General features: G+C 39.9%; 1 pseudogene; it reads right to left on the reverse strand.

The window, feature by feature from the left end:
* Nucleotides 1-9,754: 9,754 nt before the first annotated feature.
* Nucleotides 9,755-17,226, reverse strand: LOC112180672 (annotated as a pseudogene).
* Between the last annotated feature and the right edge of the window lie 10,689 nt (nt 17,227-27,915).

Raw genomic sequence — 27,915 nt, forward strand, 5'->3', positions numbered from 1 at the left:
ATATACAAAAATTGAAACCATTACCGTATCGTGTATGTGGAGTTGGTACGGTTGTACCGTACCAAGAGTTCGGTTACCGACAGTGTTGGTTACCAACTTCTTTGGTTCGGCTCTGATTCGGTTGGTTGGTTTGTCTCTGTTGAAAATGCCAGCCCTAAATGCTGTCGACTGGCTACTAGCATGTTGCCGATCCCTTCATACGACGGTTCCTCACAATCGACCTTCATCAGACGTGTTTGAGCCCAAAACTATTTTTGGCAAGATCCCTTTAGGGGATTTAGCATAGCGGGCCGATACCTGCTGCCCAAAAATAAGCCTACTTGGATTTGGGTTACAGCTTCACCCATTTCGAGATCCATAAGGAAAACGAGCCCTTATTGGAGTCAGGTAGCATAGATTGAATAGGAAACTTCAATCAATAATCCTTCTATGGCAAGGAACAGTCGAAAACCCTAAGGTATAAATACTAGGTTTCAAGGACGAATCAAGGACAACTCTTCAATCAATCAATCTCTCAGATTATCAAAGCCTCTCCGGAGCAAACCTACCTGCAACCCAGCGAAGCTAAAGTCACGCTTTAGCAAAACCCGTGCTTTCTCCCAACTTCCCAGTGATTGCTCTGCTTAGTCTACAACACTAAGTATCGATTTGGTGAACGCAAGAGATCACAACTAAAGCCCTTACCCGTAAGGCAAGAAGTCCTTTTCCGAAAGGCATAGAAAAGAGCCTTGTGACGAGGTTGGTGCTCTCCTCGTCCACAACGCTTGAGAAGAAGTCAGGTTAAGGGACTCCCCGACGACTGCACCCCACGGTGATTGCACATCTACGCAATCACAGCAGCAAAAGAGACGGTTTGCACACCAAGCTAGTTTTGGAGCTAAACAAGACGGCGCCTCGATATACGACGGTCAACCTCCATATCAGACGATAGTTTTTAGCCGTCGTCTGTTTCAATTTCCGTAGTAGTGTGGGTTCTTTTCTGGACTATCATATGTTTACTCCCTATACCTTTCCTCAAAAATCAGTTCAGTCCCTCACACTAATTTCATCCAAAAACTCCCTGGCCTCTCAGTTTCCACCTAATGGGTCTACTCCATACAAATGCTCTATTAACTAGCCTATGTGGCACAAAATTAGACGCCAACTCGCCTGCACGTAAGCTAGGTGGATGGTGAAATATCCAATATATATCCCTGTGTTCTTTCTAGCTACCTTCCTTTTTTCTTTTTAATTTCTTTTATTCTTTTCTTTTCTTTTCTTCCTACCTTCTTCTTCACACCCAAAATCCAAGGCATAACAGAACCACCGTCTAACCACCATAACATAACCACCGCCCAACCACCAATCCCTTCTTTAATTAAGCCAAAAAAGAGTTATGACCTTCTTTTTCCAGTGCTCTATTCCTTTTACCCTCCTCTATCTCTATCGCTACTTCTCCCCAATTCAAATCCCCAAATTGTTACTACCCACTTGACTTCCTTCTTCTTTGTTCCAGCCACCCTCTCCCACACCACCACAGCCTACCCATCTATTAAACAGAAATAGGAAAAAGCAATAGAAGTGAAAAGAAAGAAACTTTGGGAACCCAAATTGGGCTTCAAGCCCGAATCTTTCATGGAACTGGGTAGTGCGGCGGCCCAAGAAGGCGGTGACAAGGTCGAACTTGGGCAGACTGCAGAGGGCAAAGAGAGGAAAAGGAGGTCATAGTGGTTGCGGCAGCGGCGAGTTTGGGCGCCATGCACGGTGGTTGCGGCAATAAAGTTAGAGGCTTTGAGAGAGAGACGTGGTGGGTTGTCCATTGGTTGCTCTGACAGGTCTGCAGCTGAGATTTGACGCGCTGATTTTGTGGGTATTGGTGGTTTGGTACGGCTTCATCGCTGTGATTGTACAGTGTAGAGGCGTTGGCGCTATTTTGAATTTGCAAAGGAGAGAAATAGAGGGAGGTTGGGGGGTCAATTAAGAAAGGTTTGGTAGGGATCGGTGGAAGAAAAAGAGGAAGAGGAGGTGATGATGAGGAAGCCGTTGGATATGGCGGAGACTACATAGAGAGAAACGGTGAAGCCCTTTTTAAAGATTGAGTCTTTAGAGCAAGTTCACCCATAGTCAAGAAATGTCAAGGTCGAAAAGTCGAGGCATCCACCAGTCAAGTTACTGTTCACTGCCACTGGACATGGGTTTCCACCCGTTTTTTTCTTGACCAGTCAAGACTGTTCACTTTTCACTGTTCATCGATTTTTACTATTCATTTTTTTTCTTACCATTACAACCCAATACATGCACGTCACGACGAGTTCGTGAAAATTTTCGGAGAATTATTCGGATCACCGGGCTATTTTTCGTGGTTGTCCGAACTTTTGGAATTTTGGGAAATTAATTTAAGAAAGAGAAACAGGTGGCACGATCCTAGCCATCCACCTTTTCCCACCGATTGATCCTAGCCGTCATTCATTAATGGGACACATCTATTCACTTTAAACTGTGGGAAGAGACAGGAAAATTCGAGAGAGAGAGAGAGCTCGGTGCTCTCTGACCCGAGACGCAGCGCGACCCGGCAGGAAACCCTACCGGAAATCGCTCCTCCGACCACTCCACGGTGGAGCGCGGATACCATCGTCTTCGTCTCACCGTCGCCAGCAACCCCTTGCCCTTGGATCATCCATGCACTGAACGGAACAGAGAATCGACGGTGATAAGCAACGACTGCTACGGCGGTTCTGTGGTGTTTTCCGGCGACTCCGGTCACCGATTTGCTTGCATGTGGTATGGAAATTCATTCCCTCGTCATGCTCTACACGTCTGTATAATTAGTTTTTCAATTCGACCGAGTTTTGACGAATGTGTTTCTGGGTTCTTTCTGTCTCCGTTACGGTTCCTCGCTGCCGGCGACTTCTCCGGCTTTCTGGGCTTCGCTTCTCCGACTGTGAAGATTTCTGGTGCTGACGTCACCCACATTCAGGGTTGGGCCGAGCTGGCAGATGGGTTGGCTGGGCAAGAAAAATGTCAAGCCTTTGGCTTTTTTCTTGGCTTCGGTCAAGAAAGTCAAGATTTTGCCCGGTCAAGAAGCTACCGGTGGAGCTGCGTTTTTCTCCTCCATGGTCACCACCTCAGCTTTTCCTAGCTGGTGACCAGTCAAGAATCAACCGGTGGACTTGCTCTTAGAGAGAGACTTGAGGAGTCTGCAGTACATGTAGAGGCTTTGAGAGAGAGAGACATGGTGGTGCCTGGAATGGAAGGGAAGGCTGTGGTGGCATGGGAGAGGGTGGTTGGAATGAAAGAGGAAGGAAGTTAGATGGGTAATAGAGGAGGAAGAAGGAGGGGAGGAAGTCAGGATTAAACTAGAAATTTTATCTTTTAAATCGATCCCACGACACTGAGTTGGCATAAAAGGATTTGCCATCTCAGCTGGTTAACTGAAACATTTGGACAGAGACTTGAAGGAGTAGACTTATTGGGTGGAAATTGAGAGGCTACGGAATTTTTAGATGAAATTAGAATGTGAGAAACTGAACTGATTTTTGAGGAAAAGTATAGGGAGCAAACAGATGATAGTCCTTTTTTTTTCTTCTTTTTTTTATGGGTTGTTTCATTTTCACAATCCCAAATAAGTCATATTTTCTCTTCTATTACCTGCAAGCAAATCAAATTGGTCATTATCACATTTTTACAATCTACACTATAAAAATATCCCACGGAGAGAAACTCAGAGGAAAACCTAGAGAGAACTTTGAGAGAAAAGTTGCCGACTGTGCCTGTCCGGCTGCGCCTCGACTCTGACGATGGCTTCTGGCCTCGCCGGCGGTCGTCGAGTGCGGCCGGATGGGTTGACGATGTGAGCTAGCGACGGTTGGGGCTGTATGGGCTCCTTAGGCCATGTCTTTGGCTGGCGGCAGTGTCGACACAGGCAGAAGGTACGCGGCAGAGGGTGGAGCCTGATCGGATCCGTTTTGGATCTCGCTGCTATCGCTGGGTTTGTGGCTGGGCTACGTATCTGTTCTGGTGGTTTCTAGGGTTTGATCCATTCGGATCTAGCCATGAAATCGTTGGAGGCTCATGGATCATTCTCAGTGCTTTCAGCGGATGAGGGCGACGAGCAGGGATGGACGGGCTTCGGTGCGTGCAGTGGAGGGCAGTTTGCGGTGCTGATCGACGACGTGACTTCGCCGGAGGTTGGGATCTGCAAGCAACGGCGTGATGGGATTGGAAGCACGATGGTGGTGGTTGGGCTGTCTGTGCAGCACATTTCGTGGGCCGGGCTCAGTGGCTGGAGCTCTTGAGCCCTAATCCGGTGATGGGCCTGGTCTGGACCTGAAGTATCTTGGGCCTGGGGTTTTACTCGGGGTTCAAGATGATTTATTTTATTTTACTGTTTTTAGTTACTAGTATATTTCGTTGCTTTGGGAATCCTAGGTTTGTATTACTCTCTAATTTTGTTAGGGAACTACGCACTTTCGTGCCTCTAGCAAATCCTCTTGAGTAGTTATGACGGAGGATTCTCGAGACAGGGGCTTGGGAAGCTTTTGGTTCCCGGGTCTCCCTGCCTAGTACTTGACATTGAGTCTTTTACTACTTGCTTCTTAGTTCTCTCTAATTGTACACCAATTGAGGTCTCTAGGCGACTAGGTTTACTTTTCAAAGAGAGGTTTTGTAGTGAGGATTTATCTCCTGTATGTAGGCTCAATAAGTGAGCGCATGTGTTAACAGTGAGGGTCACCTGTCCTTTGCCTGGTAGCTTATATCATGTATGATTTTGGTGTAAGACAGCATTCGATGTACGTGCCTTCTGGCCATGGATATATGAATGAAAGTATCTCCTTTTCTCAAAAAAAAAAAAAAATTGGTCATTTACTCATAAACTCACTTCAGTGTAAATGGCAGATCATGTAATCATGAATCAATGCTCCTTCTTTTTTTTTTTTTAATCAACTAACAACTCTATTAATTAGGAGAAAATTCCTTCTCAATTACATTCAAAATGAAAAAGGGAGAACAGATCCCCAACCAACATCTTGAGGGAAAAAAAAAATGAGCCTGATTAACTATTTGTGAGCTGCAGTATTGGCTTGATAATAAGCATGAGTAAAATAAGAATATGACCCATTGGAGATAATATCATCATAGACACAACCCAAAGAGGAGGTATGGGGGATGACGCTCCACTTTGAACAAGTAATAAAGAATCTATCTCAAAGATAACCAGAGAAAGGCCATGCTCTAAAGCATGGGAGACAGCTGCCCTCCTCGCCAAAACCTCAACCTGTTCTACTAAAGGAACATTATTAATTGTTCTATAAAACCCACATACACAAGCACCCGAAGAATGTATAAGGATCACTCCAATCCCTCCCCACCCCCCCCCCCCCCCCCCGGTGTTTGGTATTACTATCGAAAGAGCCATCCATATTCATTTTCAACCATCCATCTGGGGGAGCCATCCAGCCCTAACTTCGCCCTCCTACCAAGCCCCGTTGTGGGGTTCGATTATGAAAGCGGTAGTCACATAACCTAGCATTCAACCCAAAGACCAAGTCCGCCGCACTAGTGCTTTTATCATCCCAAACACGCAAATTACGTTCCCCACCCCCAACCCCCCAAAAAAAGAACAGGAGAAAAGCCCAAGCATCCTTAGGAAGTGTAGTATAACAAAAAAGGAACCAATCAACCAGAGGTAGAGCCATCATATCCACCTCCAAACACAATCCAAAAGCCGGATGAGTACTGAATACATCTTGTGTAAAAGGACACCTTCTACACAAATGATCCAAAGTCTCCTCCCCACATCACAAAGAACACAAGTAGTACTTTCTAGTGCCACAAACTTCTCAAGCAAACGAGTTTTAACCGGCAAGTTATTATGTAGAATCTTCCAAATACATACCTTGGCCGAGGCAGGCATCTTAGTCTTCCACAATTTCTTCCAAAGCATCACTGGGACATTTGCATACTATTCCAAAGGCTATTGAAACCCGACACCAGCATTTTATAAGCACTCTTAGCTGTGAATGCTCCTTTGGAATCATAAAATTATACCTTCTGTACATCCCTCAAGCTCAAAGGACTAGAAAGAATCAAAAAGCGATCTTCGGCGTGAAAAATCTGATTGATCAAAGTTCCATTCCATTGCTTATTAACAATTAAGTCACTGGTCTTTTGAACCGGAGGATGTAAAGGAGCTGCAATGGGAATTTTAATATAGGTAGGTTCTTTGATTAGGAAAATTTGCTGACTTCTGATAAACAACAAGTGTAGCCCACGTTATTCATTATTAATTGACGTTGCACTGATACGTTACAAAGCTAAAGACTTCTCCAACTAGGTGTAAAATTTAGGGTTAATTACATATAAGTGCATATTTGAATGTTTTTTTAGTCACAAGGCCACCAACTATTTTTTTTCCCTCATAAGGCCACTAGATTAAAAACGGTGTTAAATTTTGGATATAAAAATCAACATATTTACATCAATGCCACTAGAGTAAAAAGTCAACAATCATCTTCTATCCCTCTCCGGCGAGGTCTCTGGCCAACACCGGCGGGTCTCCGGTCAACTCCGACGAGTCTCCGGCCGACTTCCAGCGAACTCCGGTCAACTTTCGGCTGACCTCCGGCCAACTCCGGTGACTACAAAAGCTACTGTCACTAACATGAAAAGCTACTGTCGCTGGCAACAAAAGCTAATCTGGTGAGATTTCCGACAACCTCCGGCGAGATGACAAAAGCTACTATCACTAGCAACAAAAGCTACTCCTTACCAAAAAGAACTTATTCTCCCCAAAACCAAAAGCTACTATCCCCACTAATAAAAGCTACTATCACCAACACCAAAAGCTACTCTCACCAGCAACAAACGCTATTTTCACAAGCAACAGAAAACTACTCTCACCAACAACGAAAGCTGCTCTCACCAACACCAAAAGCAACTCTTACCAACAACAAAAGTTACTCTCACCAACACCACAGATCTACTCTCACTAACACTAGCGAGCTACTCCAGTATCAAAAGCAACTCTAGCCATCAACAAAAGCTACTCTCACTGATTCAAAAAGCTACTATCACCACTGTAAAAAGCTACTATCACCAAAAGCTACCTTCACTGCCAACAAAAGCTACTCTCAACAACGCCAAAAACTACTATCATCACCACCAAAAGTTACTCTTACCAACAACAAAAAATACTCTCATCAACATCAAAAACTCTTCTCACCAACAACAAAAAGCTACTTTCACCAAAAATGAAAGCTACTCTTACCAACTCCGAAAGCTATTCTCACCAGCATTAAAAACCGCTTCACTTGCTCTCTTTCTGAAATGATGCAAGACAAATATTGCCAGAATTCAACCACAAAAACAAAGACACAAACCAGAATAAAACACCATCAGAAACATAGATACCATAACATCAAAACTTAACAATGATGCATACAATTAAGATCCAATTTCATCCACAACATATAAGAAGTCTGACAAAACTCTAAATTAAGTTTATAGTAGCATCATATTACAAACTCTCAATTACTCAGCATGATTTGAAATGGTACTGTACTTGCAGATTAATCAAGTAGCGTCATATTACAAACTCTCAATTGCTCAACATGATTTCAAATAGCATCTGATAACTCTGTTCCACCTCATCGTCAAACTTAAGAAACTAACTAATCAAAATCACAAAATTAACCAGTACTTCTAGACATATATAAGAGAACAAATGCACAAATCAAACATCTACTGAAATCGAAATTTTGAAATTGGTGCTTTGTTACCGTCGTCTTTCGCTGTCAGTCTCCTTCTCCAACAATCTCGCTTCTTCCGAGCACAAGTGCACGTCGGAATTAAGTGCAAGGACCTCTTGCAACTTTCCGATAGCCGAGATATGAGTAGAGTAGTGAATCAGAGAGATCTGAGTTCGAGTTTGCCTCTAGTAAGGTAGCTCCAATCGGAGCTTGTTCGTCGCCGTCGTCTTCTGCACGACCTGAAATTCAGGGGAATTCAAACAAAAAAATTGTACAAAATCTCATAGATTTGAACTCGACGAAGATCGAAGAGCATCAGATCGAACAAAAAACGGTAGAGCGGGGTCCTTCCGGCCGAATTGTTCAAATTCCCCAATCCAATTCCGGTTTCCGGAGCTGCATCCTCCCAGTCATCAACCGAAATAAGGCGGTGGAATTAGAGTGAACCAGCATCGTGAAGATCTGTATGTGATCGAGGAGAGAGAGCACCATGCCGGTGCTATCCAGAATTGGAGTCGGAGACCGAGATGTGAAGAACTGTGATCGAGGAGAGAGAGGGAGAGGGGGGGAGAGAGAGAGAGGGAGAGGGAGGCGGGGGAGCATCGTGCCGGTGGTCACCGGAATCAGAGGCGGAATCGGAGGCGGAGACCAGAACGTGAAGACCTGTGATCTATGAGAGAGAGAGAGACTGTGACTGAGGAGAGAGAGAGCGATTACAGATCGATCATGATTCATGAGGATGGAATTGAGTTTATTGGGTAGAAGGGTAAAATCGTCACAAACAAAATAATATGTGGATGCAGATGGCCTTATTTGTACAAAAAAATGCAGGTGGCTTTATGACGAATATAAGTCTCAAAATGACACTTACATGTAATTTTCTATAAAATTTTAACACAAAATGCTTAGTACAATTAGTAATAGACCACCTATTTATTTTAATGTGAGATTTTCCATCTTCAACAAATTCATGTTTTTTATTTCTCTATTCATTGGCTAGCTCTGAAAGTTTGATTTTCTTGCCACGTGAGTGAGTATCCGTGAAAAATACTATACGACTAAATAAAATTCCTAGCTCAACAAAGCAAGAGTCGTTGTAATTATTTTTCATCAATTGGGAGTTCATAAGTATGGATGATTTTAGAGCTTCATGTGCAACTCATCCACGAGATGACTTTGTTAATGAGTTGAATTGCACCACAAGGCGATTGATACGCAAGACAGGCGTGAATCAAGTTTGTAGAGCGTCTAGAGTTCTACTCCCTCATGGAGTGTTTGGTGAGCTCAATATCAACGAAGGAAAAAACAAGAGAAAAAATCCTATCAGGCCCATTAAATGGACGGATGTGAACCAAAGGAGTTCCTGAACTTGTGATGTCAGGCTATTGACCCTCTACAACACCCTCTACCTAAGTTAATTTTCTAAATTTTGAACAATGAGGCCAATGAACTTCTGATGTTGGGCTTTTAATCTATTATGCACTCTCATTACTTTATCTTGAGAAAATATGCTTATCAAAGTTTCTAATGAAGACCACTAAAATGAGAATTTCATGAGGACTCTACTTTTCGATCACATTTCCTCAAATCAACTATTAAATGTCTAGATATTCATGTGTCGATCATTTATGCAATTTTTCAATCAAATTGAAAATCGTTAAGGCACTTATAATCGTGATTTATCATTTATGAACATAAACGGTTCAGACTTGACAGATTAGCAATTTAAAAAATAAAAATAAAAAATAAAAAAATTCAAAAATATTCTGATTGATTTGTCATAATGTAATCGAAAAGTGAGTCTCCCAACCGTTGATTAGAAAGTCCTCATTTTAACATTCCTCATTAAAAGCTCTCCCTGCTTACATTTTACATTACATGTGCCTCTTAACTGGTCTCAATTTTCAATGATACTCGCAACAAAGGCCTTAGCATTGTGATCGTATTATCTTGAGATTGCCGTGAGACATAGCAATAAATTAGAAATAACAAGGTAGAAAAAATAAATAACTAACTACGGAAAATAATTGAGAAAGAAACGATCACGTTTACAAATGTCTGCTTTCAAAAGTATTATAATGTTGAGGGAGTTTTCGGCTCCAACAAAGAGAGAGATGTGGATGATCCAGGAAAGCCTTTGTAGTTGTTTAGCTCGCCCCATACGACCTGTTCAACTTCTTCCCATGATTTTGCCATCTTGAGTTCGTCCCAGAGACTAAAAATTGCTCCCAGGACATTCTCTTCATGTAGAATACAGTAGCACCTACACAAGTGATCCAGAACAAATTTGACCACTGTCATTGTTTGGGCAATAGTTCACAACAAAATGGGTAAAATATAAACATCAGATTACATCAGAAGACAAACAACCGAGAATCCGGACATTTGACTGCTTATATTCAGAATGTACGCATCCTTTTCAAACAAAAGATATACTTGTTCAAGAATCTTAACGATGTCAAGGCACATCAGTTTAAATGCATCAAGTATTGGTTTGCTCTGTGGAAATTTTTAAATATGTAGAATTACAAGAATCCTCTCATTCTCATTGTCACCTAGCTGTATATCTAAGGTATTGCACACCTCAATCTGATGCATACCACATTTTTCTCATGGTTGAGATAGGACATGGATAATTCAAACCAAAGAGCCAAATTCTCCTAGATAAATAAGACCATTAACTGATATACTGAGAAGATATAAATTGACAAAACAGCATAAGCAACCATAAAGAGGGAATCATTACTTACATGGCCTGGTATGAAAGTCGTCCAAACTTGTCGCCACCCTCAATATACTCATGAGGTGATGCTTGTCTCACTAAAGGAAGTTTATAACTATCTAAAAATCCCTTAAGCAGGCAGCAATCTCCTCTGAATATATCCAAGTATAAGGGTATCAAATCATAGATGGGATCACCTGAAAATAAATCATTCGAGTCATCAAGATATAGAAAGCAATATATCAGAGACATCTCAATTCTATTTCTGGCGACTTTCGGTTGTGTAATCGCTGTTTAGGGCTAGGTGATTTCTGTTCATTTGTGGCCTAACTCAAGCTTTAAACATGTGCTGTTTTGTACAAGTTGCCATGCTTTAAACAACACACTTTCCGCACCTGATACAGAGTTTATGTGTCTACTCTATATCAAGGTCATAGACGCATGGAAAAGTGCATGATGAGAGGGTCCAGATCCCCCATATTGCAAAGAAGAGTTGAAAACTTAAATTTAATAGTAGAAATCGAATTGTAATTTACTAAAAGGTAACCACAAAATGATAAATAAGCACCAACCTATAGAAAGATTACTGAAATCAAGAATGTGGCTAGGGCACCATGTTCTCCTCTCTGCACGGTCACCATCAACATTCAAGGAACCATTCTTTACCAGGCAAGTGTTTTTGGCATTGCCAATGACACAAGAATTAAAACCACATAGTTCCATGTGAATGTTGTCATCCATGATATCAGAGTGTATCCACGAACAACTTTTACCAACATTGCTTACACCATTTTCATCCTGACACCAAATAGGGTTGAGATGTTAAAAATCAATAAGACTTGATTCACCATGTAGATATGTTTTTTAAAGTTTATATACAGGAAATTGACTTTGACAGAAACTCATCTTCACATGTGTATTGAAGGTGGAATGTGGTATGTAGTATACCCACCTTGAATATGTACAGAAACTTGGCAAAATCATCTGGGATGTATTTGTCAACTTTCTCTATGAGTGTACTAGGAATTGGATCTCCCCTACAAGGTGAAAGAAGGTAATTATAGGACACTTGCTATAAATTACACACGTTCTGAAAAAGTAATAGACAAAAAACCTTCTTGTAAAAGGCACAGAAATACCATTTAACCAAGCGACTTGAGACATCCTTCTTCTTCTTGGATAGAGTTCTAATGAATATATCCCATTCAGCAGGAATGTTTGATTTATTGGGAACAGCTTCTATACTACCGCGGGTGAAGGGAAAATCTGATTCCTGTTCAATATCTGAGAAAGTTGAGATATTAAGAGGTGGATGGGGCAAGAGATGGAGGTTACAGAGCTGCTCTCCCAGGAAGGAAGCTAAGTTCAATTCATCTTCCCGTGACACAGTATCTCTTCTGCAAAGTGCAATAAAAATCATGACCAATTTGTGCTAATGCTTCATATGACATATCTAAAACAGCAGAGAAGAAAAAAAGAAAAACAAAAATAAGAGGATTGAACTAAGAGAAAGAACTTAAACTCTAATAGCACTTACAACTCTGCATATATTTTTCCTCTGCATCGTTTTGTTATGAGATATGGCCATATCCTTGTATATTCAACTGAACTGATGGATTCGTTTGTTGAGACCCCAGCTTTTCTGTATTCAAATTGTTTCTTCCTCCATACACCAAAAGGAGAAACATCTCCTTTGACCTTCTCCGGAATAAAATTGCACTTAGCAATCACATCAGGAACTCCGTTGCCATCCCAAGGTACAATTTTATAAGTTCCATTTTCAAGATAAATGATCCCACTTGCCAAAATGTCAGGTATGTGATTTTTCAGAGGGGATTTGACTTTGCCTAGGAGACTGTAGAACTCAAGCTGCAAATGCGCACTAAGATATTAGATGGATGTCAAAAGTGCAGCAAGAAAAGCAGAGTACAAGTACGATTATATACCTCAGCACCTAATCCATAAAGTGACGTTTCCAGTCCTCCGTCAACAAAAATTTTGATTACACAGTTGCTCATGAGATAAACCTGTTGGAAAAAGACACATCAGATCATCTTAACAATAATGCTTAGGCATATAAGAACATCTGTGCATCAATACTCATAGCATTCGTTGTTATTGTAGGATGCTACATTAGTTAACATCTGAACTTACAAGTTCTTTGACTATAATGAATCAACAAACTAATAATAAAAAGATGGATGCCAACAGAATACTATTTTCTGCAAAACCCTCAACGTCATCGATTAAATCTCCTAACCCCTTACTCGTTAACGTAACTTTCAAGGGGCAAAGTGATAATGTGTAGAATACTTAAAGTTGGTACATTTAGTTCTGTGGTGGCTCAGTCCAACATTAATATGCTATGGGGCCTACTGTTAACCAATATGCCCATAGTCCCCTCCACCCACAGCTCTGATCCAACAGACTCAATGGTTAATGATCTTATCATAAATACATTATGTAAGAAACTACTCTAGACTTTCCCGGCATTGGTCTTCCTAAAAATTGTTGAAACCATGAATTCAAGATGTAAATTCATATTTAATAGTAATATAGGGGAACCTTTTTTACGCCAGAAAAAAACTAGTTTACGATGGCTAGCCATTGTTTTCCTTTTTTATATGAGTTCAGATATTTGAAGGAGTAATAAGTGCAAGTATGTTTACTCTAAATATGGAGACATCAGTGCAGATAAGTATATAAAATTGTTGCATTATACGTTATGAAAAACAAACTTACAGGATTGCTACCCGTGCCAACAGGAAGCCTCTCATCATCTGTTGGAGAAGGCAATTTGTGGAAGGCACAAATTTCTGCCAGGGATTCTGACCATTTGCTCGCATTTAGTGCAAGACATGCTCCCTGACATTCACAAGAACAAATAATTGAATTATAAGTGAAAAGTATAGGAAATGAAACCAAAGCTTCAGCTTTTCACAAACCAAAAGGAAATAACTTGCGCATAGGAGAGAACAACCCTTGTTTTCTAGACATGAATAAGGTTATTAGTTGTAAGCATGAAAGTAAAAGTGGTAGTCACTAATGTAGAGGGAAACCTGTCAAAGGTAGATGTACATCTTTGGACAAAAAGCCTACCAGTTTAGACATATGACTGAACAAAGAAAAGAATAATTTTGTCTACTGGAAAGATTCTTGTTTGATTGCTTAATGTCACAGAGGACAGCCTTCCAAGTGTAAAAATCTTAATGTTCCCGACACTCATCAAGCTCTTCATAGAGAAATGAAAATCAAAGTAATACAACTACAATATTTGTAGACAGATAAAAATGAACATTCTAGATCTCTTAATATATTTATCATTGCCAATTTCTTCATTGTAACGTTTGTCTGTGCATGTGCGTATGTCAGCCAATTTGGAAAGCTAAAGAATAGGGTAATAAGAAAAGTACCTTCCAGATTAAGTCTCTCATTCCTGGTTTTCCAACCCAAAGCTTGAATAACCATTCTCTCATTTCTCGTTGCCCTATGCAATTGCCTGAGCTCCAAGGAGAGTTGTAATGATCTCTCTCTTCATCCAGATACATGGCTAGGAAATTTACATCATAAGAAAAAGCCTGAGCGCCATTACTAGTTCTTTCACTACTTGGATATTCTCCAGGTTTGAGAGTTCTGACTCTTTTTACTTTCCTAGTCATATCTGAGGAATTATAATCATCTTTATCATAGAGTATATGATTTGTGGAATCCTCAATACTGCCTTCATCATCTGCAAGTAATCCAGCACGGCAAACTCCCTTATGACGATAACCAGGTGCCATATCCAAGCACACAAATTCAAAGTTCTTAGAATTTACAAAGTTCTGGGTAACAGCAATAGATGGTTCAAGATTTAGGACACAGTGCCACCATCCACTAGGAACGAAAATTGTCTCCCCCGGCATTTGGGTGCACTCTATGGGCTTGTCTTCATCAGCAAGAAGTGGATAAAAATCTAGCCACCACTGAAGACACAAATAAATAAATAAACAAAAGATAACTTTATAAACCGCAAAGCAACAGATATTATGAGAAGTTGCAGACGACTAACTAGGGTATCTAAATAAATACCTGCAACGAAGTTGGAGTTTCAATATTGACATCACCGTCTTCTTCGTTTACATGTACTGTGACACCTATAGGTACTCTTCCTGGAGGATACAAGGCCCACCTAAACAAACAGAATCGCTGATTAGCTCTTGGATGTCAGTTACTTTAATTGCAGAAGGAGAAAAGGAGAAAATTAATTTTCATCAAATAAAAAAAAATGAATAGCATAAGATCATGACCAAATCATCCACAGACCATACAGATAGAGGAGAATGTATAAGCATGCAACAGATCAACATTCCAAATGATGAAGGGTTTCTCCTCTGTGTGTGGGAGGGGGGACTGAGGAGATGAACGGAATAAAGAAAAGCTCAACAAACCAAAGTAAACCCAATCATTCACCTTTCTTACAAAGGAGCAAATATGTCCAGCAAGTATGCAAGTTAGCAACAGCATTGCAGGAGCCTTTACGACAAAAATGTGGAAGAATATAGTATTTTCAAAGCATGCAAGATTTAAACCAAACCGAAGTCCTTAACTACATGCAAGCACGGCAAAATACATTAACATTATCAAATTCACAAATACATGATCTTTCTAAGAAGAGAGAAAAAGAAGAAGAGGATTTTACCTTTTACGACCACATGAAGCGTATTCCAGGCACTGGTCAGAGCTGGATCAACATGCAAAAGAAGCACCAGACCTCTGGGGACCAATAATGAGCCATCTAAATGGAGGTCGCTTATCTTTGTCCAAAACATCAAAAAAGTCCTCTTGAAATAGATAAGGTACACTGTAATCTTTCAACAAGCCAGGTTCGACCTCTCCAAACTGTTTAAGAAATAAGTCACTTCACACATCAAAAGAAGAAAATAAAATAAATGAAAATTAACAACTTCTCAACCACACATAGAACCAAGTATGTACCTTGTGATCAAAGATATAAAGCGGATCCTCATCATGCTGAACTTTCATATATGAAACATAATCCTTGAATGTCATTGAGATTTTACGTGAGGTCCTTTGAGAAATCTTGAAAGCTGTATCTCCATAATTCTGCAATAAGTGGTCAAGTGTCCATGTATGCCTTGCAGGCCATGCATCAGCTAATCCAGTGAGCAAAACCTGATAAAGTTTTCAGCAACAGTGTATGTGAACAACATAAACCACCAATCTGTAGGTACTAGCACATTAGTAGTGATAAAATTTTCTAAAGTACAAGGCCAATCTATTAAGGAAACAGTTTGGCAAAAAAGGTCAAAGGTTCAATCTCCCCCTTTTCTAACAGAATTGATGCCTGCAATTAAAATCTGAACATTTGGTTCAATCTGCAGTGAAAATCTTTTGAGTTACCACAACACATCTTACCAGAAAAATAATTGAGTCGCCAGAAAAACAATGGGAGTTTCCATCAAAAAAGAAACGGCCCTATAGAGCATTGTGTATTACAATTTCAGCTAAGGAAATGCCGTAATGCTGATGCCCTTGTGACCAGAATATTAATTTGTGGTGATAGAGAGGGTGGTGGCATCACTGGTGTGGCGGAATTAGCAATCAGAGAAATATGGTCTGCTAAGGTGTTGGTTGAGTGGGGTAGGAACTGAAATAGTAATTTTCTCAAGTGCAAAACAAACTGGTGCATCATATAAGAGCATTCTTCTTTCACAGATGTAAAATCATTTTTGAATAGAACGATGTGCCCAAACATAATTGAAGAGCGAAAATAGAAATTTGACGTCCACTGTTTTAACTCAATCTGTATTATGAACTAAAAATATGAATCATTGTATACCGGTTTCTTCCCATCATAGTCACAAGAAAACTCTTCCACTCTGATTTTGTCCTTTCTTTACACATTCCCACTGTCAAAAGAAAAGCCATCTAAAGTGGTATGACACCTGTATAATCTTCTGTACAAGAACAAAGAGTCAAATCCTGCACCAAGTCGATAGGCAATGAGCCAGGGAAAACCTCAAAAGAAAGTTTTCAACATCATAAACAAAATGATCCACCAAAATGAGGATGCTATTCGAAAGGCATAACATCCTTACCATCAAAATTCAGTGGTTTTCTGCAAGCGTTGTTGCGTTCATACGACACATTCTCCCCGCACGAAATGCACAACAATATAAGTTCTCATACTTTTGCCTTCAAACGAAAACCACAAACTTCGCAAAAACTACTAGACACAGTGTCAAATTCCAAAAACTAAATCATAGCTTAAAGTCTGAGACATACAAATGCAGCACCGTCTTCTTCCACGATGTGTTGAGGCATAAACCCAACCAGAGTGGCTCATCATTGCCAAGTATATACATCACACTGCATTTAAACACAGATAAGAATTCGATATTCTATACACAAAACAATAATCAAAATCCACAAACAAAATCTCACGAGCAACATTTCATATTTTATATCCGAAAATTCAAAATCCAACAGAGAGAATTGAGGAACAAACCTGCTAAAGCAGGAGAGGCGAGCAACGTCGCGAGGAGAGAACGATTCCAAGAGGGTACAGATGAGCTTGTTGGAGAGGACTAGGGAAGTTTCCGAGGGCGTCCGGGCGGCGATCTCTTGGCCGGAAGGGAGGGGCTTCCGAAACCTCCATCGGAAGATTGAAGTTGATAGAGAGAAGCTGCGGGAGTTTGAGTGAAAGGGAGACGAGGAATACTGACTGTGGCAAACGGCGGTTAAGAAAGGCGGGCTCTGTGGTTTTGGAGACTTGACGGAATCGGCGATTGCCACGTGCGACATGTTTCGTGCGTCTCATTTTCGTGTCTCTTCTGTTTTTGTGTGGGCCGTCCGAGTCATTTGCGCTTAAGGGATGGCGCGAACGTAGCCCTTTTTTATTTTATTTTTTTTTTTCACTTTTTTGTTTTTGTGTTAAACGAAAAACATATTATATGTCTTCGTCGAAGTAATTAATGAATAGGAAATTAATGAATTGCGATCACAGCTCAATTAGCATTTACTATCATTATTGTAATTGATATTTCCATTGTAATTCTCTCACTATATAAAGGGACTATCAAATGAATATCAATTCTCATTTTACTTTTACACATTATCAACATATTCAGAGCTAATAGCCAAGAAAAAAAAAAACTAAAACCCTAGAAGAAGGAAAAAAAAAAAAAAAAAAAAAAAAGCCCTGCTCGCCGACGCGACCTCCACAACAACACCCAACAGCAACACCACCAGACTGGCCTCCATCTCCCGTCCAGATCGGCCTCGTCCCTCGTCCGAACCGCCTTTGTCTTCCTCTAGCGCCGCGCCGTCCGGCCAACATCCATCCTTCAATTTCTCCGACGGCCCTTCCACTCGATCCGAGCCACTCCATTTCGTTCTTAGAGCTCACACCCGATCCTACCTTGTCGAGCCAGACCTCGCATTTTGAGCATGATATATTATTGCTGTTATTGTGGGTATCACATATTTTGTTATATATTATTTGTAAAATTTGAGCATGTCTTGTAATTTACGTTAGTACCTTCTATCATTGTTTTATTTCGCATGTTATATATAAATTGAGATTTGCCCTGATAATGAAAATTCATGCGCATTATAAATACATAATTACAGTGATAAAGTATTTTCACGTGATATCGAAAAAAATGTGACCATTACGAATCTTGGTCTTGAGATCTAATTCATATTCTTGGAAAATAATTCACGTGGATGTCTTTATGTCTGCGTAATTTATATATCTTATCTCTTGTTTATGTAGATGGCTGATCCAACTCGACTTGAATTTGACATTTTGGACTCAGAAAAAACTGCCTTTGTGGGAAAGGACTATACTGCCACCATCACTGACCCCAAAGATGATGTACCGTCTAACAAGGTGAAAGCAAGTGCCTTAATGTTTCTAAGGCGACATATTGATCATAGCCTACGCTAGGAGTACCTTCAGTTGAAGACACCCAAAGAACTGTGGGATGCCCTTAAGGGACGTTTTGGGAACATTCATGACACTTTGCTCCCAGAACTAACCACTCAGTGGAATGAAATCCGCTTGCTTGACTACAAAAGGGTCAATGACTTCAACAAGGACATGTTGCGCCTAAAGGCACGTCTCAATTTCTATGGAGGGGAACCCACAGAAGATGATATGATCCAAAAGATTCTTTCCACTTTTCCTACTTCAGCACTTATACTAGCGAACCAGTATAGCTGGAGTATGACAACAAAAGAATCACAACCTTCAATAAGCTGATCAACCTACTGCAAGTGGCTGAGAGGCATAATGAGGTTCTTTTGAACAACAATGCCAAGCCCGTTGGGACAAAGAAAATTCCAAAGGCTAATTATGGTAAAGTGAAAGGTGGAAAGAACGTACCCCAATGCATAGGGGGTTGGACGTCCTGATCCCTACGCACGTGGCAACAATGCACCACATGGAAAGGGTCATGGGGTTGTGGTATGGGCCATGGAGGCCCTCCCAATGTATGGCTCAGATATGGTGGTGTTGGGCCTAGTGGTCATGGAAACAAGGTGCAAAAGGCACCTAAGAACCCTTCGGTCAAAAAGAAAAGAGTTGGCAATGAACCATGCTATAGGTGTGGAGTTATTGGGCATTGCTACAAGAAATTTAAAGAGTAGCAGCCACTTACAAGAGGTATAGGGAGTCTAAAGAACAAGAGACTCACTATATGGAAGAAGAAGGCCATGACCTATACGTCAACCTTACAATTGCAGACTTCAATGGCAACAAAGAACTTGCTCAGTCAATGGATGCTCTAGATTTTGACTGATCTGCTTTATTTTATTTTTCAAAGATAGTTGTGAAAGCATAATGCCTCATTTTTTTTAATTAGACTATTGCTTGGTCTTAAAGTTTAAATAATGGTTTGACGAATTAGATTTCTAAATAAGACCCTGATTTGATTATCGATGACTTATTAATAAATTTCAGATTTTATTCTGAAGCATTGAATTTATTCTATTTTATTTACTACACATATATACATGGTTCAAAAGAGCACTATAAAGATGTAAAGCAATACATCTAGGAAAAAAAAATTAGAATGAAAAGATTATCAGTCTACCTAAATAGAAATACTCTAAAGAATATGACATATATTTTTGAATTATTTAATAATACTTCCCATTTACTTGTAGGAATGAATCGAGGAGAACTTGAGTGCTTAGTTGATAGTGGGACTACCCACACCATATTAAGGAATATTCAATTATTCATTAAATTAATAGCCTATAATTCCTCTGTGACTACGATTATTGGATCATCACAAGTAATAAAAGGGCAAGGAACCGTCAAAGTTTTGCTACCTAACTGCACAATGTTTAAAGTTACAGATGCTCTGTATGTAACAGGAGCCAATCGAATCTTGTTAAGTTTCAAAGATATTCGTGCCAACGGTTATCATATAGAAACCTACTGTGAGAATGGAACCGAATACCTATATATTACTTCTAATGAATGTGGAAGGAAATGCATTTTAGAGAAACTAATCAGTCAATCTAGTAGACTATACCTCACTACTATTCGGATCATTGAATCCTATGCCGTCACCAACAATGAAATGACGCTGACACATACAGGCTTTAGCATGACCCCCTAGGGCATCCTGGTCGTGACATAATGATCTATATTTTAAGGAACTTACAAGGACATCCCTTCTTTAGGGTGAAAAATAAAATGGGACAAAAATCCGCTACACTGCAAGGTGTCGGTCCTAGTACTGCTCAAATGCAGCCATTGCCTTCTAAAGTACCAGAAGTATTACCCCCCTCCCATTATGCCTCACTGACTATTTCAAAGGCACATCACTCGTTTTGCAAAGCCTGCTTTTTAGCAAAAACAGGATCGAGACCTTCCTATGCTAAAGATACAAAACAAAACATTCCATTCTTACAAAGGATACAAGGAGATATCTGTCGATCTATCCATCCAGAATGCGGACCATTCAAGTACTTTATGGTTCTGGTGGATGTTTCGACACGCTGGTCACATGTCGCTTTATTCTCCACAAGAAATGCTACATTGCAAAACTTCTAGCACAGATTATACGTTTAAGGACTCACCACCTTAATTATCCTAACAAGTCTATAAGGCTTGATAACGCTGGAGAGTTTACATCAAAAGCATTTGATGATTATTACATGTTTATTGGGATCGATGTAAAGCATTCTGTACCCCATGTGCATACACAAAATGGTCTCGCAGAAGCCACCATCAAAAGGCTATAGATGGTAGATAGGGCATTGGTTATGCGCACCAATCTGCCTATATTTGTCTGAGGTTATGCAATATTGCACGCAACTTTACTTATTCGTTTCAGACCCATTGCTAGCCAACCATTTTCTGCGTACCAGTTGGTAACTGGATATAAGCCTGACATTTCACACTTACACGTATTTAGTTGCACAGTATATGTGCCTATTGGGCCCCCCATAGTGCACAAAAATGGGTCCTCAGAGACGATTAGGTATTAATGTTTGATACGAATCCCCAACCATTATCCGTTATTTGGAACCCTTGATAGGCGATCTCTTTATTGCTAGATTTGTGGATTGTCACTTTGATAAGACAGTCTTCCAGTCGTTAGGGTGAGATAGGAAAAAGGATTTTCCAAGGGAGCGATAAGAATTATCGTGGTTTGTCCCCACTGTCTCATTTTGATCCTCACACTTCACAATGTGAAAGTGAAGTGAAAAGAATAATCGTCTTCAGAATGTAGCAGATTCGATGCCTGATGCGTTTCCTGATATCGCAAAAGTGACGAGATCACATATACCAGCTACAAATGTGCCTGCAAGGTTAGAAGTCCCCAACAAGGGGCACGATGCAGCAGATAGAGGCACTGCAACCACACTTAGTAGAGGCGTGGTTGAGGCCGTGGCTCCCCAAAAGAAGATGGGGAGGCCACTTGGTTCGATTGACACTCACCCAAGGAAGAAGAGTGTAAGTAAGGCACAAACCGATCCATTAATCATCAATGTAGAGAATCCCTCTCATGAAATTGTATCTGATTATAGTTATGTCCATGAATCAATACTAGAGGACGCTCTGATGTTTGAAATGATTCCACAGAACAGAGAAATCTCAAAGGATTATGAGAGTGTGTATGAGTTGATAGAATAATCTTCCATACACATTGATGATGTATTTGCATACATTATTGCTCAAGAAATCATAGAGCATGATGATATCGAACCGCGCTCTGTTACAAAATGTCAACAAATAGCAGATTAGCCTAAATGGAAAGAAGCAATCCAGGCAGAACTAGATTCTCTGGCAAAGAGACAGGTATTTGGTCCGGTAGTGCTAACCCCACCAAGTGTAAAGCCTGTAGGACATAAATGGGTCTTTGTCAGAAAACGTAATGAGAAGAATGAGATCCTGAGGTACAAGGTTTGCCTTGTGACGCAAAGTTTCTCACAACACCCTGGAATTGACTATGAGGAGACATACTCTTCTGTAATGGATGTTATAACATTCCGCTACTTATTTAGCTTGGTAGTTTCCGAAGGACAGGAAATGCAGCTCATGGGTGTGGTTACTGCATATCTCTATGGGGTTTTTGATTCAGAGATATATATGAAAGTGCATGATGGCCTTACATTACCCAAATCATGTGACTTTAAACCACGGAGTGCGTTTGCAATTAGGTTGAAACGCTCACTTTACGGATTGAAACAATCTGGGCGAATGTGGTATACCCATCTAAGTGACTACTTGATTGGGAATGGATATAAGAACGATGAATTATGCCCTTGCATATTCATAAAGAAAACAAGTTCGGATTTGCAATTGTAGCTGTATATGACAATGATATGAACATAATAAGTACTCTTGATGAAATAAGAGAAACTGCGAGCTACTTGAAATCTGAATTTGAGATGAAGGATATTGGGAAAACTCGATTCTGTCTAGGCCTCGAACTAGAACATTGAGTTTGTGGAATACTAATCCACCAGTCTGCGTATGTACAAAAGATGCTCAGGCGATTTAACCTGAACAAGGCGCATCCTGCTCGCACTTCCATGATCGGTCAAAGTTTGGTTGCAAAGAAAGATCCATTTCGTCCAAAGGAAGATGACGAAGAGGTGTTGGGAGCTGAAATTCCCTATCTAAGTGCAATAGGCTCATTATTGTACTTAGCCAAATGCACTCAACCAAACATTGCATTCCTAATGAACTTGTTAGCTAGATTTATCTCAGCCCTAACGCAGCGTCATTGTAATGGTATCAAGAACATTTTCTGACACCTAAAATGAACTATTGACTTGGGTCTGTTCTTTCCCTACAGAGAGACAAGAGGGGCCACAGATGGAATTGCAATCCCTAAAGGAAATGTTGATGGCGAAAGTACCACTCACTACACTGAAACACCAAATAATGTTTTGGTTGGTTTTGCCGATGCTGGGTACCTCACATAAAGGTCATTCCCAAACTGGTTATGTATTTACCATTGGCAACACGGCAATATCTTGGAGATCAACCAAGCAAACCTTTGTGGCTACTTCCTTGAACCACTCTGAGATCATTGCTCTATATTAGGCGATTCGTGAGTGTATATGGTTAAGAACTATCATTACACATATTCGAAGGACTAATGGTTTGAGTTCTACAACTGAAGAGCCTACTTGCATTTATGAAGATAATGCAGCTTGCATCGAACATATGAAGCTAGGTTATATCAAGGGTGATAATACAAAACACATATCGCCAAAGTTTTTTTACAATCAGTAATAACAGGCTCTCCTCAAGATTCAAGTGAATCAAGTAAAGTCTGAGGAGAATGTGGCAGATTTGTTCACCAAATCATTGCTTAAGGCCATATTTGAGAGACATGTGAAAAACATAGGAATGCGAAGACTTTTCAAGCTCCCCTGACTAAGGTAAGGATCAAGGGGAGCTGTAGACATCAGGGGGAGTCTAACACACACATGTCATCATCAAATGTAATAGGTGCGTTGCGCTCTTTTCCTTTGGCTAATGAGTTTTTTTTTTGCTTTCCCACAAGGTTTTTATTTTTACTTGGTAAGGTTTTTAGTGGGGCAGCAATTCATGCACCACTTCGTCTTTGACTTGGCACAAGGGGGAGTGTTAAAGGAAAAACACATTATGTGCCTTCATCAATTACTTTGACGAAGAGGGAATTAAGGAATTGCAATTACAGCTCAATCAGCATTTACTATCATTATTGTAATTGATATTTCCATTATAATTCTCTTCTTATATAAAGGGACTATCAAATGAAATGAATAGACCAATTCCTATTTTACTTTTACAATTTTGGCTTTTTTGTTTTATTTTATTTATTTATTTATTTATTGTTTGACCTGATAGACAGTGTTGGTAAATGGTAACAAAGTTGCATTTCTCCATTTTTGTACCCAAAAAAAAAAAAAAAAAAAGAAGCACTTCTCCATTTCCGACTTGCATCTTTGTGGATCTTTAGATGAACTACCCAACCAACAGGCTTCTCCGACCACCTTTGATAAGTAACCTATCTCGTGCAATGGCACACGAACAATTGAAGCAATGAGAGGATATTCCAAAACTTTTTTACTTTATTTTATTATTATTATTATTTTTTTTATGCAGGAGACACGCGGGCATATGAGGTTTTAGTTACACTAAGCCCTCTCTCACCCCTCGAGCGGTTACTAATTTTCATTTCACAATCAGGATAACTTAATCTGTCGTGCCAAAGCCGATATGTGTCTGAATCTAAGAGATCTTCTCTTATAACATTATTTGATTGATGGCTCGAATAGTGTTGACATAAAGTTCATTAGAGAGAGATATAAGTTTATCTAAGATGCGCTTTCGTCCGCAATCATTAAAGGTGATGCAAAGAAACTCATTTTCATCCTCAGTATGCATTTTGACATGGAATCCATTGGCTCGAATATCTTTCATTCTCAATAGGGTAGAGAGCTTCTGCGACATTGATCAAGGTGCCATTTGGCAATATAAATTGAGTCATTTCACGTCCTTGAACTAAACTCGATGGTTCTGCCGTCGTAGTCACAGAGGAATGCATAGGCAACATCTTTAAGAATAGCTGCCTATATATGGCAGAGAGTTGTGTGCGTAGTCGCACTATCCTGGAGACAATGAAGTTCTCCAAAGTCTATTCCTAAAAAAAAACCTCATATGCCGCCTAGCGCCTAGGCGCTAAACGGAGCGGTTCCTTGCCGCCTAGCGCCTAGGCGGCCGCCTAGGCCGATTTTTAGAACATTGCCTAAAATAAAGAGCTCAAAATTAAAAGGAAGTCGGTGACTCAAAATTTTGTTCATAAAGCCAACAGTTACACCAAAGTTTCTAATCGTGAAAATCTAATCTAAACTAGATAATGCAGATAAAGGTCATCACTTAATTTCTTTTGGTAGCTCCAAATTAGACATGACCGAGAAAGAAAAGAAGAGATGTTGGCGGAGCAAGACTCGCTTAAATTCCACTAATCTCAACTACTTTCCTAGACATTATGCCTACTTTCCTAGACATTACGCCTACTTTGGGTGAGTCTATTCAAAGAAAAGTTAGAACCAAAGGCATCTGCTAAAAGTTATGGCAAATGTCTTATATATTACATCAATCTTGGAAAATAAAAGACTTAAACAAAATTGGCAGTAACTTCATCCTTGCTAGTTTTGAAGTCTTCAACCCTTAACTCGAGATTATCATCTTGATATTCTTGTTCCATTTAGCGAGCTTCCCTTGCTTCACAATACAACTTGTACGCACTAATTACGTTCTGGAAAGCATTACATACTTTTGACCAATGTCTAGATGCTCCACATCAAAGACAAATTGTTGGACATCACGAACCCACTTATGATATCGGGTGCCCATTGTCTCCAATGGAGCAAAATCCAACTTGTTTAGGTTGTTCAAGTGTGACATCCTGAAATAGAACAAGAGAAATGGGTTAGTTTCGGAGCTTAAAAGTAGGAATTTCTGAGCGCATTTACTCTCAAGAAATTTGATTCCAAGAGATATTGGATTAGATCGAAATAGTGATGTATAATGGTCGATCGTAAGAATAATCTCAACGAGTCAATACTAGGAGATATCATGAACCCCCACAGCTCGACTCAAATCCCACATTACAAGAAAGGTAGGAGGTAGAAGAAGAGATATTAGAATTCCCGAGTGCAAAAAAGCAGGAAAGTAAACGAAAGCAACAACATTTAGAAAAGATTACCTTGAAAAGTCGCTTATGAGGCTAACTTGTGCCGGGGATGGGCTTAGCGAAGCTAACAGGTGCATAGGAGGTGCAGGGGCGCCAGGAGGCGCATATGCTAGAGAGTTTGGCTTCTGGTTGGCCGCGTCTGGCTGGGTGCCTAGCGAGTGGTATGAAGATACAATACGAAGTCACTAATGGGCCACTCATAACAAACCTTAGATCAAAGGGCCTGAACATAACTCCCATATAGAGCTACTAAATCTCCAGCACACCATGAGGCTAGAAAAATAATCATATTGACTGAGAAGACTAGTAAATTGACAAAGTGCAATATCGCTGGTAAGATAGTGTTAGCGTAGCAACTGGGCAGCGTCTCTGAACCCATGAAGGATTGACAAATGCTTGAGTCAACTCTGCGTCTTGAGTAGTGAGTACTCATAATAAATTTGAGAAAAAACATCATCACTCGATCAGCGGTGTTTTGTATTGAACCACCAGCACGATCAAAATGGATCAAAATTATTTAAAACAAAAAACCAAACAAACAATCTTAAAAGAAAAAAAAAATTAGTAAAACAAAACAAAAGGAGCTACAGCAGCCCTCCTGAATCACCACCGCCAGGCCCAAGACTGAGTAGGCCCATCAAGACATGACTGAGGCTCAACCCAGATCAAGCCCAGTCCAAAACCAGGGGCGCAACAGTCCAGGGTCATCTAGTACAACTTTAATTTTCGACCAAAAAGAAAGCATTCCCCGATTGACACTCAAAATTTCACAATTCAAATTCAATCCTTCAATTTCGAGCCATTCTCTGACGGAGGTTTCTGAATCCCGAGCCTTTGGGCCAAGAGATCGCCGGACGGACACTCTCGGAGTCCTACCCGACGAGCTCATCCGTGCCGTCTTGGAATTGCTCTCTCCTCGCCATAGTTTTTCTCTTTGATTCTCTCTGAATTTTTGGAGGTGAATTTGAAATTTTTCTTTTAGTAATTCAAGTTAGCAACCTCTTTTCTTGGGATTCTATTGCGGAATCTTCTGGAAAATTCTCATGATTGAAACCAACCTCTTTCCTTTTTTGTACGTGAAGATCAGAACAAATTTTATATTTGTTGATATACAAATCTCATAAAATCTCTATCTCAGACTACAAGGTCTTGCAGAAAACTAATTCTTTAGTGGATAAGTGATACATTTTTGTGTTGTATGTGATTTATGTCATTCCTATTATGTGTTTTTATTAATTTCTGATAAAATCATAGTGATTATTTCAATCTGTCATTGACGACCACTTTTACTTGCATGGTTACAGCTAGTAAACCATATTCATGTCTAGAAAATGTATGTTGTTCTCTGTTTTGGGCGTGCTGTTCCATTTTGGTTTATGAAAAGCTGAAGCTCCGGTTTCAGTTCTTATACTTTTTCTCTTTTAATGCAATTATTTGTTCTTGTGAATGTCAGGGAGCATGTATTGCACTAAATTCGGGCGAATGGTCAGAATCCCTGGCAGAGTTTGTGCCTTTTGTAAAAACCATATACATGCTCACAACATATGCACACAATCATAAAAGGGATCAAGGCTTACCTTCAGCAATCAGTGGCATGGATTCCATCTTATGCAGCTTCTTAACTCGATCACTAAATATGGTCTTCTGTTACTTACCAACTTGCTTCTCAATGGACAGAACAATATGCAAAACGTAGGTTACTATCAGGGACCAATTCATCTGTATATATATAGGTGACTTAAACCTCAAGAAGCTTCCCATTAAAGCTATCCATATCGATTTAGGTTTCCTAGTTAGATTCTTAATGTAACACATCATTGTAGTCTTTCTTGCAGACTAAGAATATGATTACTTACCTTAATGAATAGATACACTCTTCCATTAAGTTACAAGTATTGATTTACAGTTTGTATCTATGTTAAACTAGGTTTGACATTTAGTTAATCATTAATTACTTTATGATGATATGTGTTAAGTCCATATTTAATCTAACAATCTCCCCCTTGGACTCACACATATCATACTCGATGATTTGCACCAGAGAACATCAAAACCTACTTAACTTACTGAAGTGCGCGCCAGATGACAAACTCAAATCGAAAATCCATTCCAACATGGTCAGATCACAATTACTTATGCAGAGCAAGAAACAGTATACATTTTAATAAAAATGCAGAGTTTCAAAACCACAAACATAAGCTCCTACAATCCACATATGTCAAACCAGAAGTGATACAATATATGT

Source organism: Rosa chinensis, chromosome 7, assembly GCF_002994745.2.
Source record: "Rosa chinensis cultivar Old Blush chromosome 7, RchiOBHm-V2, whole genome shotgun sequence".
In the NCBI taxonomy this organism is placed as follows: Eukaryota; Viridiplantae; Streptophyta; class Magnoliopsida; order Rosales; family Rosaceae; genus Rosa; species Rosa chinensis.